General features: G+C 43.1%; 1 protein-coding gene across 7 annotated transcripts in view; it reads right to left on the minus strand.

Moving 5' to 3' along the window:
* ZBTB5 (zinc finger and BTB domain containing 5) overlaps positions 1–16,338 on the minus strand; it is a 41,453-nt gene that overhangs the window by 5,287 nt on the left and 19,828 nt on the right. The window contains exon 1 of one of the 7 annotated variants that reach the window (XM_058445053.1): positions 1,403–1,422. The exons of the other annotated variants lie outside the window; for them this stretch is intronic. The gene's annotated coding sequence lies outside the window, so the exon portion shown is untranslated. Of the gene's footprint in view, positions 1–1,402; positions 1,423–16,338 lie in introns of those variants that run through there. 7 annotated transcript variants of the gene reach the window in all.

The following is a 16,338-nucleotide window of genomic DNA, read 5'->3' on the forward strand; positions in this document are numbered from 1 at the left end:
TGGGGAGAGGTAAATGAGTGCTAACTGACTCAGCACACCCCAAAAGCGAAAATCCTAAACTGGGCAGCGGATAAAACAACCTAACATATATAAATCTCATTCCCAAAGGCCAAGGAACTGGTTGCCCTTGCCAGGGGAAATGGAATGAAGGTGTGGCTAAGGCAGGAGGCCTGGCTGAAAGTCTATCCAATTAAAAAAAACAAAACAAAAAAAAACACCAGGATGTGGTGGCTCATGCCAGTAATCCTACAGCACTTTTGGAGGCTGAGGTGGGAGGACTGCCTGAGCTTAGGAGTTTGAGACCAGCCTGGGCAATAAGGTGAAACCCTGTCTCTACCAAAAATACAAAAAATTAGCCAGCCGTGGTGGTATGTGCCTCTGGTCTCAGCTACTCAGGAGGCTGAAGGGGGAGGATCACTTGAGCCTGGGAGGCAGAGGTTGCAGTGAGCAGAGATCACACTGCTGCACTCCAACCTGGGTAACAGAGAGAAACCCGTCTCAAAAAAAAAATTAGCCAATCATGGCGTGCACCTGTGGTCCCAGCTACTTGGGGGGCTGAGGTGGGAGGATCACTTGAGCCTGGGAAGTCAAGGCGAACTGTCACTGGGCCACTGCACTCCAGCCTAAGCAACAGAGCAAGGCCCTGTCTCAGAAAATAAAATAAAATAAAAATAAGTGAATGAATAAGAGAAGGAATTAATCAGGTCCAATATCTTGACTACAGAAAGAGAAAAGGAAGAATACAGAGGGTGAAAATGATGTAAGAAATGGTTTTTTGTTTTAGTTTTGAGACAGAGTTTTGCTCTGTTCCCCCAGGCTGGAGTACAGTGGCGCAATGTCGGCTCACTGCAACCTCTGCCTACCGGGTTCAAGTGATTCTCCTGCCTCAGCCTCCTGACTAGCTGGGATTATAGGTGCACGCCACCACGCCCGGCTAATTTTTGTATTTTTAATAGAGACGGGGGTTTTACCATGTTGGTCAGGCTGGTTTCGAACTCCTGACCTCAGGTGATCCACCCGCCTTGGCCTCCCAAAGTGCTGGGATTACAGACATGAGCCACTACGCCCGGCCAAGAAATGGTATTTTTTAAATTTTGAGAACTGAAGAAATTTGCTTATTAAGACTAGCCAAGGCCCAACAAGTACTCAACAATATGAAGATACACATCCCCACACTAGGCTGATATCAGGAATAAAATTGGCATTCGTCTTTGCCACAGCAGCACTAAAAGCTAGAAGATGATTGTTTCTTCCAAATTATCCAAGAAAATAATATCCAACTTAGAATTCCACACCCAGCTAAACTATTAATCAATTAGGATAAACTAAGGCATTTTCAGATAACCCAAAGGTTTATCCTTTCTCAGGAGGCAACTAAGACTGTAGGAAACAGGAGACCCACCAGAGAAGACAGTCAAAGGGAATCCCAAGGATGATGATGAAGCTCCAGATGACAACTAGGCAGCAGGCCTGGAGAGCAAAAGCAGTCAGACTGGAGCAGGAAGGACTCCAAGGAGTGGGTCTCCAAGGGGAGTGGGAAAAAAGGAATGGATAGATAACCTGATGTGATTGGGAGTGCTTAGAATTTACCAGTTCTATCCAAGTGTGAAGATAGGTCATTAAATAAACAAGTTTTTAAATGGATCAATGATTAACTCCAGGAAAAAAAAAAAGGTTGTTTACTTATAGGACACAATATGTAGTTCATTTGTAGACAATATTTACACAGTCATAAAATATGTACACTAAACCAAATGTGAGATATTGGGAGGATGAGAGAAAGCAACTTTGCTTGGGGGGAGAGGGTAGAGGAGATGAGGTATAATAAAGTTAAATCTTCACTTTCCTTATTAATCTAGAAATACAGTCTGAAATAGGTTATCTCAAAAAATAGTAATTTGGCATGTTATTTAGAAGTACAGAAGTTGGTCGAGCATGGTGGCTCTCGCCTGTAATCCCAGCGCTTTGGGAGACCGAGGTAGGTGGGTCCCTTGAGCCCCCCGGAGTTCAAGACCAGCCTGGGCAACATGACGAAACCCCATCTCTTACTAAAAATACAAAAACAATTAGCCAGGCATGGTGGTGTGTGCCTGCAGTCCCAGCTACTTGGTAGGCAGAGGGGGATCAGTTGAGCCCGGAGTCGGAAGTTGCAGTGAGCATAGATCACGTCACTGCACTCTAATCTGGGAGACAGTGAGACCCTGTCAAAAAAAAAAAAAGAGAAATATGGAAGTCAATAGTGGAAGAAATAGCTGAAATAATTGAAAGTGGTTGCCTCTGAGGAGTGGGTAATTGATGGGGAAAAGGATGGGACAGGGGACTGCTATTTTGTTGTTGTTTCTTTTTACCTATAAGCCTTATGGAACTATAGGCTGGGTGTGGTAGCTCATGGCTGTAATCCTAACCCTTTGGGAGGCTGAGGCAGGTGGATTGCTTGAGCTCAGGAGTTTGAGACCACCTTGGGCAACATGGCAAAACCCCATCTCAACTAAAAATACAAAAAGTAGCCGGCCATGGTGGTGAGTGCCCGCCATGTAGTCCCAGCGTACTTGGGAGGCTAAGGTGGGAGGATTGCTTCAGCCCAGGAGGCAGAGGTTACACAGAGCGAAGATCACTGCACTGCACTGCAACCTGGGCGACAGAGCAAGTCTCTGTCTCAAATAAATACATAAAAATGTACACATATACTTATAAAATTAAATTTAAAAAAGGTAGATCTGTGATATTCTAAAGGGATATACCAGAGATCTTTGCAAATCTCCAAAATTCACAAATACCATCATGGCATTTCATAAGAAGGCAGCATGGGTGCCAAGTGGCTCCCCAGGCCCAACTACTTGCTCTGATGTCCAAGCCGTACAGCCTTACAGGCCAAAGTTGGTCAGGATCCTGGGAAATAACTGAAATGGCAAACTAAGTCCACAAAACTCAAGGGTCTACTGTGGCAACAGACTATTATGCTATTCAGCTATACTTGGAAAGTTAACTATTGGAAAAACAAAATGCCTCAAAGCAGCAGACACGTGTTGGCCATATTGTTTTGCCTATGTTGAGCTTTGATGAATTTTCAACAACAAAATAGATCACTGAAACACATACTTTCCCACTGAGGTGTCTGCTCTTTGCTATCATGTATGAGAGATCAGATCTCCAAAGATGCAGCCACTGCCACATCCCTTCTTGCTTTACCAAGCTTTCCTGCAGAAAGCAGAGAGCCAGCAGTGGCAGGCAGCAGCACACACATCCCAGGTCCCCACCCAACTCACTCAGGGCCCACAGAGCTAAAGGCTTTGGGGAGATTAAATGAAATGCAATTACTGCTCATAAGTCTATAGCCCTGCCTTAGAAAGTACACTCATATATGAATAAGTGCCAAGTTCCAGAGGGGTGATTATTTTGTAGCAGTAACAGGGAAGAAACATTCTGGTTTGAGGAATAAAATAAACAGGGAATTGTGGTGGGAAGTTGTACAAGCCTCAGAGTTGCTCTTCTAAGTGACCATGGAAGCTTGGGCCCAACAGGCAAAAACAAGGAACACCAGACACTCAGCGTTATTGCTTTCTCTTCTACAGTGGGGAAGAGACCCAGTGTGTTAGTCTGTTTTCAACTGCTATAAAGAAATACCCAAGACTGGGTGATTTATAAAGGAAAGAGGTTTAATTGACTCACAGTTGTGCATGGCTGAGGTGGCCTCAGGAAACTTACAATCATGGTGGAAGGCAAAGGGAAAGCAAGGACCTTCTTCACATGGTGGCAGGAGAAGAGTGTGAGTGTGTGAAAGAGAAACTGTCACTTACAAAACCACCAGATGTTGTGAGAACTCACTATCACGAGAACAGCATGGGGGAAACCACCCCCAGGATCCAATCACCTCCTTCCCTCCATGTGGGGATTACAATTTGAGATGAGATTTGGGTTGGGACAAAGCCAAGCCATATCACCCAGCATTGTAGTAACAGCCTCACTGGTGATAGTAACAGAGGTAATGGTAGTAGTAATAAAATATATATTTTTTACTGTGCTTTTTTTTTTTGAGACAGGGTTTCACCCTGTTGCCCAGGCTAGAGTACAGTGGCATGATCATAGCTCACTGCAGCCTTGAACTCCTGGCTTCAAGCAATCCTCTTGCCAGCCTGGGATTACAGGTATAACAGTAACTACTGAGAGTCTGACAGTCATTATGCTAAGTACTTTTAATTTACATTATTTCTAATCTTCAAAACAACGGTGGCAGGTGGGAATTATTTTCCTGACTTAATAGATGAGGGGGGCCATAAAAGACTGACTTCACAAATAAATAGTATTTCAACCAGGCATACTGATTTAAAAGGACAGCAATATTCTGCTCAATGCTTTTTTTTTTTTTAAATAAACAACAGAACTTATATGAGAAAAATAGCTTACTTAAAAATTATGGGGCTGGGCATGGTGGCTCATATCTGTAATTCCCAGTACTTTGGAAGGCCAAGATGGGAAGATTACCTGAGCCTAGGAGTTCGAGACCAGCCTAGACAATATGGCAAGCCCTCATCTCTAAAATAAATAAATAATTTTTTAAAATTGTGGTCCCAGAAACACCATTTTGAGGAAATTTTCCAAGAGCCAGGGGACCTTTGAAAAGAGGCTACTGAGGTAGCTAAACACAACCCCAACAAAGATAAAAGGTTTAAGTAATACTGGAAGACAGGCAAACAGTACATACATCTTTTAACTTCCCATCAGCCTAGAGATCCTCAGCTCTACACTAGATCCCCCATCATAGGCCTTGAGACCAACTCAAGTTCTCCACACTTCTCTCAAAACACTTTAGGGATGTTGGAACTTCCTGTTATACCTTGTTGGCAGACCATCTTCAGGCAATACAGAGGCTAATGTCTGCATCATAACTACGATTCCACCTTGGGAAAGTGGGACTAACAATTTGCAGGCTATCCAAATGTGAAGGGGGGAAGGGGTGCTCAAAAGATTCTGGGGAGCTGCAAATGACAGATGTCCACCATAGCATCCCTCTGACAAATAGGGCCCTTCTACATATTAATCCACGTGACTTTGGAAATGCATAGTTTTACTGAGTAAGAGGTGATCTTCCTGGAAATGAAAGAACCAAACAACAGAAGGACAGATGAGTTGGTGTTACACTGTAACATCTTCAACTAGCAATTTATTAAGTCCTGATTACTCTGCCATGGACAGCTAAGGAAGTAGGGTAAATTTTCTTTAAAAAAGAACTCTAAAGAAATTAAAACAGAAAATTTAAAACTATTTGTCAACTTATTTAAAAATAGTAATAAACGATTACAGCCGGGCACGGTGGCTCACACCTGTAATCCCAGCACTTTGGAAGGCCGAGGCGGGTAAATCACGAGGTTGAGAGAGCGAGACCATCCTGGCCAACATGGTGAAACCCCGACTCTGCTAAAAATACAAAAATTAGCTGGGCATGGTGGTGTGGGCCTGTAGTCCCAGCTACTCGGGAGGCTGAGGCAGGAGAACTGCTTGAACCCAGCAGGCAGAGAGTGCAGTGAGCCAAGATCACGCCACTGCACTCCAGCCTGGTGACAGAGCGAGACTCCGTTTCAAAATAAATAAATAAATAATAAATAATTACATGTTAACATAACATTTTAATAAATAACTGGGCCGGGCACGGTGGCTCACACCTGTAAAACTAGCACCTTGGGAGGCCTAGGTGGGAGGATCAGTTGCGCCCAGGAGTTCAAGACCAGCCTGGGCAACACAGTGAGATTCTATCTCTATAACAAAAAGAAAAAAGTTATTTAAAAAATAAATATTTTCCAAAAACATAAGAGGGGTATTGTTTTATATTTCGGCATTAAGAGAAGACAACTGGATTCTCATATTTGCTTCTGCATTCAGGCTTGTGATATCATACATTGCATGGCCTCTGGAAAACTCCACTCTACATTCATGAAAGAATGAGTAAAAAAAGGCCGGGTGTGGTAGCTCACGCCTGTAATCCCAGCACTTTTGGAGGTCTAGGTGGGCAGATCACTTGAGGCCAGGAGTTTGCGACCAGCTTGGCCAACATGGTGAAATCCTGCCTCTACTAAAAATGCAAAAATTAGTCAGGTGTGGTGGTGCATGCCTGTAGTCTCAGCTACTCGGGAGGTGAGGCATATGAGAATTGCTTGAACCCAGGAGGTGGAGGTTGCAGGGAGCCAAGACTGTACCACTGCACTCTAGTCTGGGCGATAGTATGAGACTCTCAAAAACAAAAAAAAAGAATGAGTAAAAATGATATAGGAATTAAAGAGACATCAGGCAGATAGTGAGGGTAAGAAGCCCTCGGTAAGGTTTTCCTTTTAATGAAAAGCAGCCCCAAGTGATTCTTCTTTCTAACAAAGAGCAGCCTGTAAAATCGAGCTGCAGACATAGATGCCAGCAGTGGTGCCAATCATGTTCAAAATGGTGGCTTCATCTTCCCTTCTCTTTTTCAGCAATGTGTACAGTAAGCAGCCGACAATGGGGCAGGCCAAGGGGAAAGCCAATTTGCATAATAAGATTAGGGTGGAATGGCCAGCCTTCCCCATGTGCTATATAAACGTCACACGTGATCAAACCAATCTGTGGGCCCTACGTAAATCAGACACCACCTCCTCAAGCCTGCCTATAAAATCTGGCAAATTCTGCCACCCGCTGGTCGTTTCCTTTCAGACGCTCCTCTGTCTCACTAGAGGGAGAGCTGTTTTCCCTTCTCTTTGTTGCTTTCTTTGGCCTATTAAACCTCCACTCCTAAACTCGTGTGTGTCTGTGTCCCAAATTTTCTTGGCCCGTGACAACGAACCCCAGGTATTTACCCCAGACGACGAAGCTGCTTCAAAAAAAAAGCAAGTAAGTCTTTATATCATTATAAAAAGTTCTGACCTCACAGACGCCTTGAAAAAGTCTGGGGGGCCCATATAGGTCACTGGACTATACTTTGTGAATTGCTGATTTAACAAAAATTTTAATTATATTTGGAAGATAGAAGAATGAGTAATATGCATTGAGCAAAACTGGCAGAATTACAAGGAGAAATTAACAAATTCATAAAGAACGGTATTACCTTTAACCAAGGAGATATCAATAGATAATGCCTAAACTGAAATTAAGAATTAGCTCCTGCCAGGCACGGTGGCTCACACTTATAATCCCAGCACTTTGGGACATCATCTGAGGTCAAGAGTTCAAGACGGCAGATCACCTGAGGTCAAGAGTTCAAGACCAGCCTGGCCAGCATGGTGAAACCCCGACTCTACTAAAAATACAAAAATTAGCCAGGCATGGTGGCACGCACCTGTAATCCCAGCTACTCAGGAGGCTGAGGCAGGAGACTCCCTTGAACCTGGGAGGCGGAGGTTGCAGTGAGCCGAGATCGCACCATTGCACCCCAGCCTGGGCAACAGAGCAAAACTCCATCTCAAAAAAAAAACAAACAAACAAAAAAAAACAACAACAACAAAAAAAGAAGAATTAGCTCCAAGCATATTATTTAATATATACATGTGATTACCAAAAGAATTAGCTAAGAGTTGAAAATGGTAGTCTTGGAGAAGAGAAAATGGAAAACAGGAACCTGGGCAACATGGTGAGACCCCCGTCTCTACCAAAAATACAAGAAAATAGCCGGGTGTGGTGATGCACAACCTATAGTCCCAGCTACTCAGGAGACTGAGGTGGGAAGATAGCTTGAGCCCGCAGGGTTGGAGGTTGCAGTGAGCTGAGATCATACCACTGCACTCCAGCTTGGGTGACAGAGTGAGACCCTATCTCCAAAAAAAAATTTAAAAAGAAAAGAAAATGGAAAGCAGGGAAGGTAAGGCCTGGTGTTTGTCTTAAATCTTGTAGAACTACTGACTCGTTAAATGATGTTCACTGGCTAGGCACAGTGGCTCACGACTACAATCCCAGCATTTTGGGAGGCCAAGGTGGGTGGATCACTTGAGGCCAGGAGTTTGAGACCAGCCTGACCAACATGGCGAAACTCTGTCTCTACAAAAATACAAAAATTAGCTGGGTGTGGTGGCACAGGCCTGTAATCCCAGTTATTTGGGAGGCTGAGGCACAACAACTGCTTAAACCTGGGAGATGGAGACGGCGCTGAGCCAAGGTAGTGCCACTGCACTCCCGCCTGGGCGACAGAGTGAGACTGTCTCAAAAAAAAAAAAAAAAAAGACAGACGTGCACTTAGCAAATTTACATATACTTTTGGTAAGATGATAAATGTATAAAGCAAGCCTGAATAGACTATAACCACACATGTACAATTAGAAAAAAACTGTCATTATCACCTCCTAAAAAGCTTTTTATCCTTAAAAGAGCTTTTAAGGATAATTTGGTGGGTAGGGGGCCAGTGAGTTAGGAGTGCTGATCGGTTGGCTTAGGGATGAAATCTAGGGAGTTGAAGCTGTCCTCTTATGCTGAGTCAGTTCCTGGGTGGGGGATACAGAACTGGTTGGCAGGTCCAGGTGGGGCCATCCAGTTGTCAGAAATGCAAAAGCCTGAAAAGACATCTCAAAAGGCCGATCTGAGGTTCACAATAGTGATGTTATCTTCAAGAGTAATTGGGGAAGTTGCAACTCTTATGACCTGCCTAATGATGGCTGGTAATATTTAGAATCCCAGCCCCTCTCATTCTAACTTGGTGGCTGGTGGCCTTTCATTTGTTTTACAAGAACAGTTTAGCTTTAAACTGTAAACAAAATTCCTTCCGAAGGCTAGTTTGGCCTACACACAGGAATAAACAAGGACAGTTTAGAGGTTAGAAGCAAGATGGGGTCGGTTAGGTCTGATATCTTTCGCTGTCATAATTTTCTCAGTTGTGATTTTGCAAAGGCAGTTTCAATTGCACTGATTAAATTTTAAGATAAGCTATTTAAAATATCTAGTAACAGAAGCATAACTCACAGTAAAAATGGGGTCACGAGTTAAACCAAATGCAGCTGACATACTAGCATCATTTTGATACATGTTTTGGCCATCCCCCAAACCCAAAAGTCAATATTCCAAGAATTAGTTGGAAATAGCAGTGTATATCACTATTAATATGAAGCTCAAAAGTGATTCCAAAGACTATGAATACAAAGGAGGCTTAGATTCATACTGTTTTAATTAGGGTTCCCCAGAAGCAAATCATAAGAGAAAGATTCAAGTGCAAGTGATTTATCAAGAAGTCCCCAGGAGAAAAATGGGAGTAAGGAGCAGGAGAAGGAAGCAGCAGCCAAGCAAAGGTATAATATGGGGCAAAATCCCAGCCTTAGTGTGTTCTAGCAGGGGTGCTCTGGAGTATAAACAATGCCTCTGAGTTTGAGCCACCTCAAGGCAAAGGTGCTGGTCTTTCATAGCCCTGCAGTCACTCAGTCAATGACTAAAAGCCTCCCTAGGGCAATGTAAACTGCCAGGCACTTCTGGTTCTCTGGGTCCATGCATAAAGTGATGCCAGTCACCCAAAGGTAGTCCTCAAGAGTCACAGATGCAAGCTGTTAAGCACACAATAGCTATAGGATGGGTGCACAGAACCAGTAACAGGGATCAAGGGGATCTGGTCAGAGCTACACAGTACCTGCTACACACACCTGGTGATACTAAAAAATAAAGTAACATGTAACCATATGGATAAACAGATGCTACTATTAGTAAGGAATATTCTTGTATATTTACATCATATATGTTGCACTGTCAATCCCCTACCCCTGTCTCATAACTATTAATTAGGTGAACAAGAAATCTCTATTCCTTCATTGGATTCTAAGATGCCACATGTCTGTCTGTCTGTCTGTCTCTCTCTTTAAATAGTGACAGGATCTTGCTCTATCATCCAGGCTGGAGTGCTGGCACAGTTATAGCCTTGAACTCCTGAGCTCAAGCAATCCTCCCACCTCGGCCTCCCATTAGCTGGGACTACAGGCACAGACCACCACACGCAGCTTTTTTTTTTTTGTAGAGACAGGGTCTCCCTATGTTGGCCAGGCTGGTCTTGAACTCTTGTGCTCAATGGATCCCCCCACCTCAGCCTTCCAAAGTGTTGAGATTACAGGTGTGAGCACCATGAAGTTTTCAGATCTGTTACACAGCACTAAGTAACTGTAACGGTGTGAAACTTTTTACCATTTCCCCACAAATCAACATTCAAATACTATCTCCACCTTTTTGGGGAGAGGGGGTCCATCTATGTCTTTGGAGGAAATCACTTCCCACTCATTCTTAGTCCATGTAGTACAGATCGAACAGCCCCAAACACCTGAGTTCACCAGGAGACAGAGGATCCAGGGAAACCCAGTCAACTTCGTACCCACTTTCCTTGATTACAGTGATTGTTTCAGACATGGGTATGTGACCCAAGTTCTGCCAATGGAGTCTGCCTGTGGGCTTTTGCTGGTACTATCAAGAAAGAGACTATTTTCACCCAGATTACAAACTGTGAGGGAGCTATAAATCTAGCACTGAGAGTGACCATTTTTGCCTGTTTGAGAATGAAGCCAACACAGAAGAAAGTGATACCAAAAACAGTGTCCATAAGGTATTAAGACTCCGGAATCCAGGCACAACTAAAGTTGGCACCACCCTAGGACTTGTTTCATGAGCCAGCGAATTCCCCTTTTACCTTAACGTGGTTTGTGTTGGATCTCTGCCACACAGTCAAACACGAAGTTCAAATTACATCTCCCAGGAAAACCTATATAATACAGCTATCTCAAAACCTTTAGAACTTTTTTGGATCTAGAGGGAATATTTTAAAAATTCAGTTCGTTTGGGGGATATAAAATTTGCTATTATCTGCTCTGATGGAAGGGAATCATGAATCAAGATCATTCTTACTCAGAACTCTCAAGTAATTCTAGCAAAGTCAGAGGGCCAGTCTAAAAGCCTTAACAGAGCTCAGGCTGAGTAAATAAGAGTTTTACCCAAAGCTGCCTGTCTGAAGCCTTCTAACCAAGGAAAAAGGCTTCAGGTCTCTTTAAAAGGCTCCAAAATGTGACAATATGAGTCAATATAGCTGGAGGAGAGTGTGGCAAGCAATCTATTGATGTATAACTGTGTCTGACTCAAAGCAAGTGTAAAGTTCAGTGTTTGTTATCTGCAGGAACAAATATTTAGGAATTTCAAAACTAAATATAATTAAGAAAATACACTCATATTACTGCCCATTACATTAACATGAATAATCAAAAGATGACTTTTCTCAATAGATTTCCTTTTCTAATAATGCTTTACTTAGGCTAATAAAAAAGTTCCTTTGTGTCTTCGGAGAACAAGCCAGCACATTTTAAACTATTTAATTTATATACTGATATACCCACATGCCTCTCAATAATATACTTCATTCATAACAAAAACTGCACCCATACTCAAACATCATCTACTACCATATCAAGTAATTTGCTGCTTGTCTGCCAGGCAGGATCCACAGAGTTGTCACCTGCAGAAAGCAAATTAACATTCTAAGGAATCCTTAACATTCAGTAGCCCAATCTAGATAAAACCCTAGCAGATCCTACTTCTTTGTGGGCTGAGCAAAAACAAAAACCCTAGTGATATGGACAGGAGACAGGGAAATGCTGGGTAGAAGGCGGCAGTACCCCAGCTAAGGCCCCAACCTCAAGCCTGGAAACCTGTAGCCCTAAATGGGAACAGGCATTCCTGTTCTTGCGCCCAAATGTTGCCTTTTGGCCTGCCACACCATGCTATCCTGTACGCATATAAACCCCAAACCCCAGGTTCCACAGGCAGATGAGCAGACAAACGAGAACGTGCAGAGGAGAAAAAGAGCAGCGTGGCAAAGGAGAGAAGAGAAGGAGCATCTGAATGTCAAGAGCCAGTCAGCTGGGGATGGTCAGAGAGGAGATCAGCCACAGGACAGCCAAACTCCAGGGGAAGATCATCTTCCCACTCCATCCCCTTTCCAGCTCCCCATCCATCCCACTGAGAGCCACCTCCATCATCCAATAAAATCCTGACATACACCATCCTTCAAGTCCGTGTGTGACCCGATTCTTCCTGGATGCCGGACAAGAACCCAAATACCAAGAAGGCACTGAGCTGGTTAACACTTAACCCATCTGCAGATGGCAAAGCTAAAAGAGCACTGTAGCATGCCCAATGGGGCTTCGGGAGCTGCAGGCACCCACCCCTAGATGCCACCATGGGGCCAGAGCCTAAAAGAGCTTGCCCCAGCTCCTGCCCCTGCCTGTCTCTGTGTTCCTCCTCCTGTAAGGGGTTTTAGCAGTGGCGGCAGCCAAACAGATGAGCCACATCATTGTCACGCATCCTGTGAGGGGGGTCAGAGAACTCTCCCATTTCATCAGCAGAAAAATAACTAGACAGAACATTTCCTCCACTTGTAGAGATGATATAGATGAAAACAAATGTCAGAGAGCAGAACAAAGCAAGGACCCACTCAAGTAGCCTAGGATTTTTTTTTTTTTTAAATACACATGGGGTCTCAACATGCCCAGGCTGCTCTTGAACTCCAGGGCTCAAGCAATCCTCCTATCACAAGGCTTCCGAAGTGCAGGCTAGGATTTTTTTTTTTGAGACAGGATCTCACTCTCTCACCCAGGCTGGAGTACAGTGGTCTGATCACGGTTCACTGCAGTCTTATCTCCCAGGCTCAAGGTGATCCTCCCACCTCAGCCTCCTGGATAGCTGGGACTACATGTGCGTGTCACCATGCCTGGCTAATTTTTGTATTTTTTGTAGATATGGGGTTTTGCCATGTTGCCCAAGCTGGTTTCAAATTCCTGGGCTCAAGCAATCCACCTGCCTCAGCCTCCCAAAGTGCTGGGATTACAGCTGTGAGCCACCCACCCACCTGGCCTAGGCTAGGAATTTTGACAGGGCTCCAACTCAGACAGAGTGGAGTACTGGAACATCCATCCATTGTTCTAATTTGACCAGCAAAGTGGGAGTAGGGGAAGGCTGGAACTAGGTGGGCACAATGATGCCTGGGTTAACCCCAAGAAACCAGACCTGTCAGCATGACTAATGTCATAATATCTCTGGTTCTGCTCTGTCAGGGTTGGCTCAGAAACTGAACAGATTAGTTCTATAAAACAGGAAAATTCCACTAGTGACTAAAAATGAGCATGACTGAGGAAGGCGAGCTAATGCTGGAAGCCCTGACCATCTCTCACCTAACTCTCCAATTCTCCCTACATTGCCACCTTGTTTTTCAGGCCAAAATCCCTAGGGATGAATTGACCTAGAGCTCCGTAACTCAGTTTGAATAAGAAAAGGTATTAGTGCCCTACTTACATTCCTAGTACAAACTCAAATGCTTTTTCTACTAAAACAGCTTATTGAGGGCACGAACTGTATTTTCTCTCTCTCAAAGTGCCTGACATAAAATACTCAGTAAATTATTTGCTGAATAAACTTTTGCTATATACGGATGATGTATAACATATCACCCAACAATCACTTTTCCAAGAATCACAACTATCTCTAAAATCAGCCAAAAACCACAACAAAAAGTCTCAGAATATCCAAAATAAAGATCAAAGACTATGGATGAAAGATTTTCTCATAGGGAAGTCCCTCAAGCCCTCACACAGTCTTTTGTTTGAAACAAAATTCAAGTTTTTCTAGTTCCCTAACTGAAGCAGCAACTCCAGAATGAGAGCAAGGAGTGGCTGCTTAAATGAGGTTAAGTTGATAGCTGTAGAAAGAGACAGCTGACCCACTAAGGGAGAAAAGAGGCCCAGCAGCTTGGAGCTAGGTAGTATATAGCTCAGGGGACCTCAACAGCCCATAAAGGTACTTGTGTATTTTTTGTGTACAAGTTCATTCATGTAATATGTTTTTTGTTTTGTTTTGTTTTTGAGACAGAGTCTTGCTTTGCCACCCAGGCTGGAGTGTGGTGGTGCAATCACAGCTCACTGTAGCCTCCACTTCCCTAGCTCAAGTGACTCTCCCACCACAGCCTCCCAAATACTGGTACTACAGGCACATGTCACCATGCCCAGCTAATTTTTTATTCTTTGTAGAGACGGGTCTCACTATGTTGCTCTGGCTGGTCTCGAACTCCTGGGCTCAGGTATTCCTCCTACCTTGGCCTCCCAAAGTGCTAAGATTACAAGTGTGAGCCACCATGCCAGCATCATCTAATATTTTAAAGTGCTTACTTGTTCAAGGTTAAGTGCTGTGGAGCATAGATTTGTATGGGACAGTACTGTCACAGATGTTTAGTGGAAATAAGATATACATGAATAACAATATTACAAAGTAGAAAGCACTAAGTGCCACATACGAGGTGAAAGAACCTCTCAATGGTTTGGAGAAGGCAAAGGTTATTTCTAGCTTCATGGTGGCATTGACAACAGAGCTAGGTCTTGGTTGGATTTGGACAAACCTCTAGACAGAGGTAAAGGTGGAGAAGGGGTTGAGGTGGGTAAAGCAATGTATTCGATTTGGCTGGAAAATAGTAAGGCTAGAAAGGTAGGTATTGGATAGTGACTGCTCATAACTGATGTTAATAATTACAAGTCATCAGAAGGGTTAACCATGAGGCACATACTTTTGTACTAAAGACTATCATCACTTTTGAGATTACTTTCTTAAAAAGTATTTTAGGGTTTTTTTCTTAAGTTTAAGCAGCGCATCAGCCAGAGTCATTGGTTGCAGCAACAAAAATTGATCCTAAACATAAAAGTAATTTACTGAAAGGCTATTAGTTTGATCATGGAATTGATGGGAAGGCTGGATATGTGAGATTGAGCTGGGAAGAAATTAAGCTAGGCAGCAGGAACAATCAGGTCAGAATGCCAAACATCTGTGCTGAACACAGCTACTACTAACCAAATGCTCACTCTAATGGAGACCCAGCCTCCCCTTCCCTACATTTGTTATTAAGTCTCGACTCTTGAGTACCTGTTTTCAATATGTGTGATAAAATGGGAAGTATACCTGAAGTTTTCGTCCTGCATTCTGAAATACAAGTTGCCTCAAGAAAAAGCACTTGTGCAGTTTTTGAGGTGGCTCAACTAATTGCTTTTCTCATGGGACACTATTTTTACTTGAAAGAACGAATGACAAACTATGGTTATTTAGAAGTATTTGCCATTTTCTTGAAAATGAATGAAAAAATGAATGAAACAAGCCTGTTATTTTAAATAAAATAACTTAGTACTTATTGCCAATAAAAAAGTTTGAGAATTCAGGTGAAAATTAGTATTTTGGAAAACTTGTATGTCACTGTGAGCTTGACAGCTTCCCACATGCTCAAATTCTTCTGACAGATCATTGGTGATATTAATGAAATGTGATTTTTTTACATTGTATAATAAATGTGTCAACATTTGGAAGATCTGCATAACTCTGAAATCAGTATTTTTCAAATGACCATGTAGCCATGTAACAATAATGCTATAAAACAAGGTATGGGTAAAAATTCATTCAAGGTACAAAACATAAGCTAATGTATTTTAATGCAACAGAATATGAAAAGTTCATTGACATAATTTCAGATTCCACATTGCACTAATCACTTAAGAAAATACCACTTGTGGAGTTTTGGTACAGTATCAGAGTAAGAATATCCAAAATTATGTGAAAAAGCTACTGAAATAATCCTCCCTTTCCAACTACATATTTGTGTGATGCTGGAGTTTTTTGGTATATTTTAATCAAAATAGTGTATCACGGCAAAATGAACGCAGAAGCATTTAATAGAATCCAGCTGTCTTCTATTAAACTACATATTAAAGAGATTTACAAAAAATGTAAAACAGGGCATGGGCATGCCGGCCCCTGCTTCTCAGCCTGCAATCCCAGCACTTTGGGGGCCCAAGGCAGAAGGATCACTTGAAGCCAGGAATTAGAGACGAACCTGGGCAACACAATGAGACACTGCCTCTACAAAAATTTTTTAAAAGTATGTGGCTCATGCCTGTAATCCCAATACTTTGGGAGGCCAAGGAGGGAGGATCACTTCAAGCCAAGAGCTGGCGAGCAGCCTGGACAAAATAGCCAGACCTTGCCTCTACAAAAAAAAAAAAAATAAAATGTAGCCAGGCATGGTGGCGTGCACCTGTAGTCCCAGCTACTTGAGAGGCTGAAGTAGGAGGATGGCTTCAGCCCAAGAGGTTGAGGCTGCAATGAGCTGTGATCCTGCCACAACACTCCAGCCTGGGCAATATCGCAAGCAAGACCCTGTCTCTCAAAAAAAAAAACCAAAAAAAAAAAAAAACAGCTAGGCGTGGTGGTGAGTGCCTACAGTCTTGGCTACTCAGGAGGCTAAGGCCAGGGAGGACTACTTGAGCCCAGGAGTTCAAGGCTGCTGTGAGCTATGACTGAACCACTACACTCCAGCCTGGGTAACAGTCAGCCTGTCTCATTCAT

The sequence above is a fragment of the Hylobates moloch genome, unplaced genomic scaffold (assembly GCF_009828535.3).
Source record: "Hylobates moloch isolate HMO894 unplaced genomic scaffold, HMol_V3 SCAFFOLD_10, whole genome shotgun sequence".
In the NCBI taxonomy this organism is placed as follows: domain Eukaryota; kingdom Metazoa; phylum Chordata; class Mammalia; order Primates; family Hylobatidae; genus Hylobates; species Hylobates moloch.